Source organism: Pinus tabuliformis, chromosome 5_1, assembly GCF_031772625.1.
Source record: "Pinus tabuliformis cultivar Carrire ecotype Pingquan chromosome 5_1, CPIR1, whole genome shotgun sequence".
Classification (NCBI taxonomy): Eukaryota; Viridiplantae; Streptophyta; class Pinopsida; order Pinales; family Pinaceae; genus Pinus; species Pinus tabuliformis.
The window spans coordinates 622,819,897-622,831,991 of NC_142305.1; the positions used below are offsets into that span (position 1 = coordinate 622,819,897).

General features: G+C 43.5%; 1 protein-coding gene and 1 pseudogene across 2 annotated transcripts in view; both read right to left on the reverse strand.

Moving 5' to 3' along the window:
* LOC149166477 (uncharacterized) overlaps positions 1-12,095 on the reverse strand; it is a 277,345-nt gene that overhangs the window by 148,464 nt on the left and 116,786 nt on the right. The gene's annotated exons all lie outside the window — the stretch shown is intronic.
* The window catches only part of LOC149166479 (zinc finger CCCH domain-containing protein 13-like), a 47,590-nt pseudogene continuing 43,314 nt past the window's right edge, over positions 7,820-12,095 (reverse strand).

Sequence of the window (12,095 nt, forward strand, 5' to 3'; positions counted from 1 at the left end):
TCCGCCATTGCATCCTCGTACCTTTTGTTATCAGTCGGGTCAACTGGGATAGCTATCGTCCTCAAGGCGAAGTGCTTGACACGATTCCTGTCTAGTACAGATAAGATTCTAGTGTTCCGGACTACGAAGTTTGAGGCTCTGTCCAGTCTGTCTTGGTCTCTTACTCCATGTAGTGCCATTTTGCTGCTCCTCTACTTCCCTCTTGGAAGTTCTTGGTATGACTCCTCTGAGCCTCGATTTCCCTCCTGGAAACCCTTCTGCCAATGTCGAGATGCCCTCTCCAATCGTTTGTGCAACTGCAACACTGATCTGGATTCCTTGGCTAGAAATCCACCTCAGCAGCAACTCCCTCTACCTTGGTCTTGCCCTGTTAGGGACTGTTCTGACTACAGTACCCCACCAGCGCCACTCTACAACTTACCCACAGCCTCCTAAACCCCAGCAAACTAAAGGTTAGAGCTCCTAAGCTCTGCACAATCCTAGCACCAACAAATCAGCCTCCTCACCCAACTGCGTCATCCCTCCTGGCCACTGCGTGAGCCTACCTTTGCCTCCCTCAGCCTTTGCGTTGCCTCTTCTTGACTCAATCTTGATGACGCAAGCACTGCGTCACCCTTTCCTTGCTACTACTCTACTAGGAACAGCTTTGTCACTCAGGACAATTGTTTTCTACTACTGCTGCTATGTTCGGCTAATGTCCTCAGTTCTCCTATGATCTGCAACCACGCTTTGATACCATGTTGGAATTTCAAAGTCTGACACATTAGAAACCCTTCATGAACTTTACTGATTTATTCCTACCTACTTGTTCTGTTAATTAACAAGTTATTTACCATGTAAATACTGGAAATAAATACAAATGCATGCTCAACACATTACAGATCATTAACTGAAGGAAATAGAAACAAGCACACAAGTGACATTGTTGTTTTTCGACTAATGTCCCCAGAAAAACCCAATGCAAGAAAATTGGTGCAGCTATCCTGAGGGTTTGATTTATTAATTAGTTTCAAAATACAATCTGGGTACCAAATCCGGCTCACCCAATAGAGAAAAAATCTCAGCAGTAGTACCTCTCTACTTGGAAGCAGATATTCCAACTGAAACCTCGGATAAACACGCCGACAGCTCCACAACTCCAATCTGCCCCACAAAACCCCAGCGTCAGCCTCTAGGCCCTAGGGACTACGCCAGCCTATCTCTGGCCCTGTGTTAGCCCATCGTCACTCCAGCTTGGCCTGCGTCAGCCCTCTGGCCCTCTGAGGCACTGCGCAGCTCCTGGCTGCCTCTGCGCGAACGCTTGGTTGCTTCTGCGTCCCTCTCTCTGGCTACTGCGTTGATCCTCCCGGTGTTATCTCTGCCTCTCTGCTTCTGTATTCACTAGCCCTCAGCTACAACTCTAATCACTCTCTTAACTTTCTTAGCAAACCCAGCCCCAGAAAGTCGAAATCTTGATCTCTTGGTGTGTTCTCCAAGTGACCCTCAAGCCTCCTCTTATAATTTTCTCGTTGACAAATCAACCGCCGAGATTAAGTCCCTAATCAACGACTAAGATTAGATCTCGCTTGATCCATGCCTTTTGAACCATTCTAACACAAGTTTATATTAATTCACATTAATATTTTATTTTCCTTAAGTTTAGACTTAGGGACTCCATTAAAAATAATAATTATTTTAATATCTCCCAAATTGTTTAGAATTTGCCCAAACCCTTTCTAGGTATTGGAGATCTCATGTGCCTTAGCCTCTCCAACAATTTTCGTGGCTAGATCACATCCGATGCTACCTCAAATCAACACTCCCTCTTAGCGAGGGATGTGCTCTAGTAATACTCCTCACTGAGTATCACTCTGATCATCCAGCATCGGTCCCTGTGCTGATGCTAGGACTGTTGCCCAACATCCGTTGCACTGTTGCATCCTGTGCTGCCACCCATGGCCCTGCCACTGCCACTGTTACATCCATACTGCAACTCCCTCTACATCCATGTTGTTGCCCATGGCCCTACCACTGCCATTGCTGCATCTACACTGCAACCCCTCTCATCATGTTGCATCGTGTTGCCCATAGCACTACCATTGTGAACTGCTGCACAGCAACCCAATTACTAAGTAAGTAATTGATCTCCCAATTCTGACATCTTTGTCAGACTAGAAACACTCCTGATGTTGAAGCTCCCTCTGTAACTGACAAGTGCTCCCTCTCTGACCTCTACACTACTGCAACAACTCCATGCATCTCGCACCATTGCACACCTCTTTGTGCCATCCTACACTGGTGCAACACTCCCATGCCTCTCGCACCATTACAGCCTGCTAGCCTCGCGTTGTCCTGGGAATCCTGCACAGTAGCTCCCTTTGTCGCTCCATCCACATCTGTCTCTACTAACATCGCTAGTGTTGCTACTCCTCTTCGGGGCTCCCGTAGCAAGGTCTAATCCAAGAGGCTGGGTACCTCGAGGATCCTGCCCCTCATCGCCTATAGCCCTCCTAACTACAGCTCGATGTCTCCCCACTCCTTCCGAAGTGGAACATGAGCACTCATGGCACAATCATCATCTATCTCCACTTCCTTATTTGCCCTTGCTGGCGCTGCCTTGGTCTCGGAGACCTCTCCCTTACTCTTCTTTCTTGGACATTGGGTCACATAATGACCCACCTCCCCACAGTGGAAGCATTTGACCTTGGAGAGGTCCTTCTTCTTCTGTTTCTCCTGCTTTCCCTCAGATGCTAGGGCAACATCTTCCTCCTCCTTGATTTTGATCCCCTTGCCGCTGCTTCCCGCCTCTCTCAGCCTTCTGATCTCTTCTCGGCAAAGAGCAGCCCACATTTCCTCCCAATTTGGAAGGGTCGCCCTGCCCAGTATGCTCTGGACAAAAACTTCCCAGTCTTTTGAGACTATGTTTAGGGTTGTTCTCACCATCAAATCTGGATCCGGCATTGCCCCTATGGAAGTCAGCTAATCCCGGATCTCCTTCAATCGACCGAGGAATGGGTCGATCTGTTCTCCCTTCTTCACCTGGTATGATCGCAGCTGATTTTCTAGTAGCATCTTCCTCTGCATGGAAGTATGCTGATATAACTTGGTCACGGCCTCCCACATCTCCTGTGTCGTGTTCTTCTCGACAATATGTGATACTATATGATCCTTGACCCCGTCAAGGATGATAATCTTAGCCCTTGCCATTGCATCCTTGTACCTGTCGTTATCAGCCAAGTCAACTGGGATAGCTATCGTCCTCAAGGTGAAGTGCTTGACATGATTCCTGTCTAGTACAGATAAGATTATGGCCTTCCAGACTATGAAGTTTGAGGCTCCGTCCAGTCTGTCCTGGTTTCTTACTCTGTGTAGTGCCATTTCGCTGCTCCTCTACTTCCCTCCTAGAAGTTCTTGGTATGACTCCTCTGAGCCTCGATTTCCCTCCTGGAAACCCTTCTGCCAATGTCGAGATGCCCCTCTCCAATCGTTTGTGCAACTGCAACACTGATCTGGATTCCTTGGCTAGAAATCCACCTCGGCAACAACTCCCTCTACCTTGGTCTTGCCCTGTTAGGTATTGTTCTGACTACAGTACCCCACCAGCTCCACTCTACAACTTACCCACAGCCTCCTAAACCCCAGCAAACTAAAGGTTAGAGCTCCTAGGCTCTGCGCAATCCCGGCACTGGCAAATCAGCCTCCTCAGCCAACTGCGTCAGCCCTCCTGGGCTCTGCGTGAGCCTACCTTTGCCTCCCTCAACCTCTGCGTTGCCTCTTCCTGGCTCAATCTTGATGATGCAAGCACTGCGTCACCCCTTCCTTGCTGCTACTCTGTTAGGAACAGCTTTTGTCACTTGACACAGTTGTTTTCTGCTACCGTTGCTCTGTTCGGTTGATGTCCTCAGTTCTCCTGTGATCTGCAACCACGCTCTGATACCACGTTGGAATTTCTAAGCCTAACACGTTAGAAACCCTTCATGCACTTTACTGATTTATTCCTACCTACTTGTTCTGATAATTAACAAGTTATTTACCATGTAAATACTGGAAATAAATACAAATGCATGCTCAACACATTATAGATCATCAACTGAAGGAAATAGAAACAAGCACACAAGTGACACTGTTGTTTTTGGACTAATGTCCCCGGAGAAACCCAATGCGGAAAAACCAGTGCAGCTATCCTTAGGGTTTGATTTATTAATTAGTTTCAGAATACAATCTGGGTGCCAAATCTGGCTCACCCAATAGAGAAAAATCTTAGCAGTAGTACCTCTCTACTCGGAAGTAGATATTTTGGCTAAAACCCTGGATAAACAATCCGACAGCTCCATAGCTCCAATCTGCCCCACGAAACCCCAGCGTCAACCTCTAGGGACTACGTCAGCGTCTTTGTGGCCCTGCGTTAGCCCATAGTCACTCCAGCTTGGCCTGCGTCAGCCTCTGGAGGTACTTCGTCAGCCCTCTGGCCCTCTGCATCACCCACGCTGGCCCTCTGAGGCACTGCGTAGCTTCTGGCTGCCTTTGCATGAGCCCTGGCTACCTCTGCGTGAACCCTTGGCTGCTTCTGCGTCCCTCTCCAGCTACTACGCTAATCCTCCCGGTGTTATCTCAGCCTATCTACTTCTGTATTCATTGCCACTCAGCTGCAACTTTGATCACTCTCTCAACTTTCTCAACAAACCCAGCCCCAGAAAGTCGAAATCTTGATCTCTTGGTGTGTTCTCCAAGTGACCCTCAAGCCTCCTCTTATACTTTTCTCGTTGACAAATCAATTGTCAAGATTAAATCCCTAATCAACGGCTAAGATTAGATCTGGCTTGATCCATGCCTTTTGGACCATTCTAACACAGTTTTATATTAATTCACATTAATATTTTATTTTCCTTAATTTTACACTTAGGGATCCATTAAAAATATTAATTATTTTAATATCTCCCAAACTGTTTAGAATCTGCCCAAACCTTTTCTGGGTATTGGAGATCTCATGTACCTTAGCCTCTCCACCAATTTTCGTGGCTAGAGCACATCTGATGCTACCCCAAATCAACATAGCTTGGCCCTTGTTACAGAATAGAAAACCCAAAAACACTCTTGCGTCCTTCTTCTGAACTCGGCTACCTTCGATATATGTGAGAGCTAATTTTATGATGTAGATATGAGGTTGGAGGATGTCCCATATATACAATTAGACATGATGATTTGACCTTATGAAGGAGAAGCCGACCTTGACATTTGGAGGCAAATTCAAATTTCAAATTTTCAATTTTTCCCACCTTGATAAGATCATGACTTATAAAATTTCTTTTGAATAAATAAATATTTTTCCTTATCCAAATTTGGTGATCTTTAGATCGATTTTGGTCCTCTCAAAAAGAGGAATTCAATGCAATAATCATTTCCAATAGATGAGTTGTCCAATAGAGGAATTTTGGCCCTAGTTGCCAATTTTAACACTCCCTCTCAACTAGGGGGAATTCCACCTGCCAATCCATCATGCCATCCAGACATCATAAACTATCTTTTCGTCACGTACCATCTTTGTATCTCATATCATTTCTACTCTGCTGAACACTAATATGAATAAATAAGAAGAATGGATTGAGAGTGAGTCACGGGACCTTACCACTCTCCACTAAGAAAAGTGAGTTAAGAGGTAGAACCTCAATCAAACTTGATCCCAGATCAAGTTGTTGAACACCATGCATCCTAGACATAGGGAGTATGGCAGTACACAATGCGTCCATCGGTAGAGCTATGGTCCCTATCCACTTTTCCCAACTCATTCACCAGATGAGAGGTACTTCCCATGTGTCCCGGACTACATGGGTTGGATGATAGTGAAGCAATAGTAGGGAAAGAATAAATCACATCTTGCTCACAATCATACGTACGGGAAGGATAAACCACATCCTACAGTCACATGTCACAACCAACGTAGGGAAAAGATGAACCACATCCTACAAACACGTCACAACCATCGTACGGAAAGGGTAAACCACATCCTACGCGCATGCTAAACCACCGAGAGTAGGGAAAGGATGAACCACTTCCAACATGCATGCCAATGATCAATGGTAGGAGGGATCCTACACGTGGGGAAAGGAAGAACCACATCCCATCAACATGTCCACACGTGACAACCAGCAGATGCCTATATGCATCTCTCACTGGGGTGTCCATAGGAGAAGGTGAACCACTCATCCTACTCATATGCCATAGGAGAAGGTGAACCACTCATCCTATGCATATGTCATCAATAGTAGGGGAAGGTGAACCACTTACCCTATACACGTGTTATCAATCATAGGGGAAGGTGAACCACTCACCCTACACACATGTCAATCGTCACAGGGGAAGGTGAACCACTCACCCTGTACATAGCACAACTATAGGGGAACGTGAACCACTCACCCTATGGTCGCTCATAGCTTCAAGAAGTACCTCAAGTCCTCAAGAGCTCCCAGAGCTCAATGTTCAATATGGAACCCTCATAGTAGGGTCTTTCCATGACTCCCAAATTCTTTCTGAAGGAAGATAAACTTGCCCCTTTTAAAAAAAAACATCTTCCTCTTGAATTGATAAATGAAAGGATCATTATCTGTTGGACAGTCATTATCTTTACATCTCCCTCTGAATATTGGAAAAGTAAGCTTGCTCAAAATATAAGCATCGAGTTATTTGCAATCGTCTATTAATCCTTTGGCCCATGTGCTAGAATTATTCAGTCATAATCATGTAGCTTGTATGCAGTTTATCAAACTCAACTGTCGTGACTTGCTTCCATCAAAAAAATCATCGGACACATCAGAGACTTTATAGCTCCCTCTGAAGCCTTGCTTAAGGTGATAATGAATCCTTAAATCATGAGCTTCCTATATGAGAGATGAGACCTTGCACGAGGCAACAACTTCAAGTAAAAGAGGAAAGTTCTTAAGAATATTGCTAGAAGGCAGCTACTAACACATCAAATTTCCCAATCCATGATGAGGAGTCTTTCTCATTCAGGCATTCATATCTATAGAACCATTCTTCATAAGATCTTGGCTTAAGGCAACCAAGATATCTAACTCAAAGTCTTCTGCTTCTTGTGCTTGTTAAGGCATGGAATTTGTCAAGCACTCCTTCTCATAGTTGCTCTTCAAGAACAAAAGCTTCAGGTGAGTTGCATTTCTTATCAAAGGTGTTTCACTTTCTTTTTCTGGCAAATCCCTGTAGCTTATAATAGGTAACCTTTCAAAAGATAAGTTGTCCAAGATTTACATTTGTCTTGTTCACAACTACGATTGTGAACAAAACTATCAAATTATTGGAGCTACAATATATCACCATAGCTATGGACTGTAAAGATAGTGTATGCAATACTGGAACGGAGTTTTATCCTAGACTGATAGCTCCAGGTCTTCATACTTCCAAGAAGACTATTCCTCCTTGAGAGATTCAGGTCAATTTTGACCTTGAATTATTACGCGCTCTCTCTGTTGCTTTCTGTTTCTCTTTAACAAGTTGTTATGTCAACTATGCTTCACGTTACAAGATTATAGTACAACCATATGAACCCAAGTTCAATCACAGGTCACAATTTATTAGGTCCCTTCCTTTATCATCAACAATGTTACTGTTTCACTTGATCTCTAGATACATTGTCAGGAAGGTCTTGGCTTTACTGACAATAGACCACATAAGGTATGTAGGCGCACTATCTTACTGTCCATAATCATCATTGGAATATTGTTCAGAGAAATTATTATCCTTCATCAAAGACTCTTGTCATGAATACAGTCCTGCCTCAAGAGGAAGTTATCACAGTTTCCATTGTCCTTAGGAGACCGTCATCAAGTTACTCATTGTAATGATTGGTAGAAACAATTTCCAACAGATAAAACTTTCTTAGAAATGCTTTCCCTGTGTTGAGTGATTATATGATGCTTGGAAATCTTTGAAACATGCTGACATTCTCTTTTTGAGTATCAGTTATTTCTTTTCTATTATCAATATCAACAGCTTTGATATGCTCATCTTTAACATGTGCAGCCACGCCAATAGAGGGCAGACAAAATCCTGCATCCCATCCTTTCACCTTCTCTTCTGGTACACTAATCGGAGAAAGAGAACCTTCTCTATTCTTGCCTCTGTTAGGATTATCCTCAGACTCGTTGGTTATCAGTTTTCCTTCTTTATCATTTAATGCTTGCAGCCTATGAATTGAGTTCACCACTAAACTGGTCTCCTCTAATATGATGACCTTGTTCGAAATACTTCCATGTTGACCAATAAACTTCACTACTTCAATATTGTTGTGGAAGGAAGAATTCCTATTTACAGATTCATTAGCATCTACATCACTGGCTTTGACAACAATATCCTCTTTCTTTGTGTCTGCAGCTTCAATTAGATTCTAACCCTTTCTGAATTGGATGATTTGATTCTATATTGACATTAGGGTTTTTAATACAGTGAGTATGACTTGAAGTTTCCCCTGATGGAAACTCATCTACCAGATTTTGCAACTGAGCTTCTGATCTTTTCACAACCTCCTGTGCCCGAACAAAACGCAGATGTGCTTTGATGAACTTCTTTATTTCGAGACTGAGCCTCTAAGTCACATTTATGGTCATTAAGTGCATTGATCTCTTATTCTTCATATGCATCTCTTGAACTAGCATATGGAGACTAGATTTCTTTTGTATTGCGATGATCGGTATCATCACTTAATCACCAAGATGCCTGTCCAACCTCTGTCTCTTTCCTCTCCCTTATCTCACTGCCTCTAGATGGTGACTTTGATGGACTATGACTCCTATCATGAGGTAAAGATCTATGATCTGCATATGGTTGACGCCCCTTGGCATCCTTTGCGGGAGAGTACCTTCTATGAGGAGAGTGAGTTCTATCTAGTGTGTCTTTTATATCACGTCTACCTGCAGCAATTAGGACCAGAAAATCACCGAAGATCCGCATCACCATGAGCAAATGAACACCTTTGTCAAGGACAGTGACCCCTCTGATAAATAATGCACAACTTTGTATCGTCTCTAAAATATATTTCATATTAAGAACAAGGAAAATAAACATAATCAATTTCTTTCCTCTTTGACTTCAGTGCCTAAGATTATGGCAGGAGAAGGTGAACCACTCACCCTTTACACAACGCACCACTAGGGGAAGGTGAACCACTCACCCTATGGTTTCTCATCGCTCCAAGAAGTACCCCAAGCCCCCCGGAGCGCCCAGAGCTCAATATCCATCTCATACGGGACCCTCATAAGAGGGTCTCTCCACGACTCCAAGTCATTCACAGAAAGTTAAGAATTTGACCTTCCCCAGGGGCTTCGTAAGAATATTTGCGACCTGATCATCAGTTTCAATATGACGGAGCCTTATTGCTCCCCGTTTTACCATATCCCGGATAAAGTGGTACCTGATATCAATATGCTTGGAATGGTCATGAAACACGGGATTCTCAGAAAGACGAATCCCACTTTGGTTGTCGCAATAGATCACGGTGGTATCCAGCACATGTCCAAACATCTCACTAAAGAGCTTCCTCAACCAAACAGCTTCACAAGAGGCCATACTAGCAACAATGTATTCAGCCACAGCGATGCTCAAAGCAACCGATTTTTGCTTCCTGCTCATCCAGGATATCGAAGCAGAAATTAGAGAGAAGCAACATCCAGATGTGCTTTTACGATCCACCACACTGCCATCCCAGTCAGCATCAGAATAACCATGGAGCCTTACATTCTTGGCAGTGTATCTCAGTCCATAGGTGATTGTGCCCCAGAGTTATCTCAACAAATTCTTGGCAACAATCAAGTGTATGTGATGAGGCTCGACCATAAACTAACTCAATGTGTTCACTGCAAAACATATGTCCAGACGGGGGTTCACCAAGAACATCAGCGACCACACGAGTTGACGACACTCAAAACGATTTCCAAAATTGGGCCCAGTAGCACTTCCGCATAACTTTTTGAAGTTAAGTTCCATCGAAGTAGTCACGGACTTGCAGTCCACCATTCCAAATCTTTCAAGTAGCTTCACAATATATTTTCCTTGAGAAAGGAAAATCTCACATGGCTTTTGCCAGACCTCCAACCCTAGGAAGTAATGCATCAATCCTAGGTCATTCATCTCGAATTTGGAAGCCAACTCCCTCTTACATTGATGAATAACAAGCTCTGCACTTATCAAAAAGAGATTGTCCACATAAAGTCCAAGATGAGAGGTCAATCATTCTCAACCTTAAAATAAAGGTTTCGATCAGCTTCACTTCTCATAAATCCCAGCTTCATCAGATAGTTGTTGATCCTCTCATACCAGGCTCGGGGAGCTTGCTTCAACCCATAGAGGGTTTTCTTCAACCTATATACATGTGTCTAACGATCTTGAACTTCAAACCCCTCGGGTTGTTCTACATAGACTTCCTCCTTAATTGAACCATGTAAGAAGGCGGTCTTGACATCCATCTAGTGTACATTCCATCCTTACGAGGCAGCAAGGGCAATAATCAAACAGATGGTGGTGTATCGGGCAACAAGTGCAAATATCTCATCGTAGTCCACACCTTCCTTTTGAGAGAAGCCTCGAGCAACAAATCTAGCCTTGTACTTTTTAGCACTTCCATCAGCTCCATGCTTGATCTTTTAGAGCCATTTCGAGGTTACAACAAACTTGTCCTTGGGTTGAGGAACCACATCCTAGACATCATTCTTCATAATTGACTCATACTCTTCGTTCATAGCATCCTTCCAAACTTGGTGCTTCACAGCTTCTTTGAATGTGCCAAACTCAGATTGAACAATGGTGCTCATTGCAGTTAAGTACCCTTGATACCTATTCGATGTCTTACTTTCATGAAATGTGAAAGTCCCCCTAGGTGGAACATGTCTCTCAGCATCTTTGAGAGTTTCCCTAAGCCATGAGGGTCTCCTTTTTGAGGAGGGCTCATGAGGGGGTGAATCAATGGGATCCACTGGTCCTTCAGCATCGGGCATTGGCACGTCCTGCGGTTCTCCCTGCTTCCCTGAATCTGCTTCTTTGTCCTTCCTTTGAAGAGGAAGGTTACTAATATTCCCAAGGGTAGCATCCTCATCGAAGGTGACATCATGACTTATCTCCACTTCTCTTTGACCAAGCACATAGATTCTATTTGCCTTAGAAGTTTCATTGTAGCCCACAAATGTTCATTTCTTCCCAAAAGCATCCAATTTGCTTCTCTTTTCTTTCGGCACATGAAAATATACAGGACTACCAAAAATTCTAAAGTGAGAAACATCAAGTTTCTTACTGGTGAAAACTTCTTCGGGAGCTTTGGAGTCCAACGCTTGATGAGGGCATCTATTTTGAAAATACATGGTAGTGTTTGCAACTTTGGCCCATAAGTACTTCAGAAATTTTTTATCATGAAGCATGGCACGAGTGGCTTCTACGATAGAATGATTCTTCCTTTCAACAACACCATTTTGCTCGAGAGTATATGCAATAGCAGTCTCCTTATTAATGCCAACTTCTCTACAATAGTTATTGAACTCATTTGATTCATATTCGGTTCCATTATCGGTCCTCAATATTTTGATCTTCTTCCCTGTTTGATTTTCGACCAAAGCTTTGAAAGAACAGAACCATGAGAATGCTTCGTCCTTCTTCTTCAAGAAATATATCCAAGTCTTACGAGAGAAATCATCCATAAAGATAGCATAATACAAATATCCTCTGAAAGAGTTCACAGTATCATACCAGATAAATCAAAATGAACCAATTGCAATATGTCGGTAGTCTAGCTATCACTTGAGGGGAATGGTCCCCTTGTATGCTTTCCTTGGCACACCCTTGCCAAACACCTTCATGTTCTACTTTAAACTCGGGCATACCTGTCACCATCTTCCTCACATCGGGTAGAGCCTTATAATGTAGATGGGAAAACCTTTGATGCCATAATTTGGATTGAAGTGATGTGTCGCAAGACATAGCTCCCAATGGACTTCCTCCAACTTGATATAAGCTATCAACCCTAAATCCAAGTGTAAATGCATCTTTAAAAATTTTATTCCACATGCATACCTTTCCATCGATGAATGCCACCTTGAATCCTCTGTCCTCCATCGTCGAGA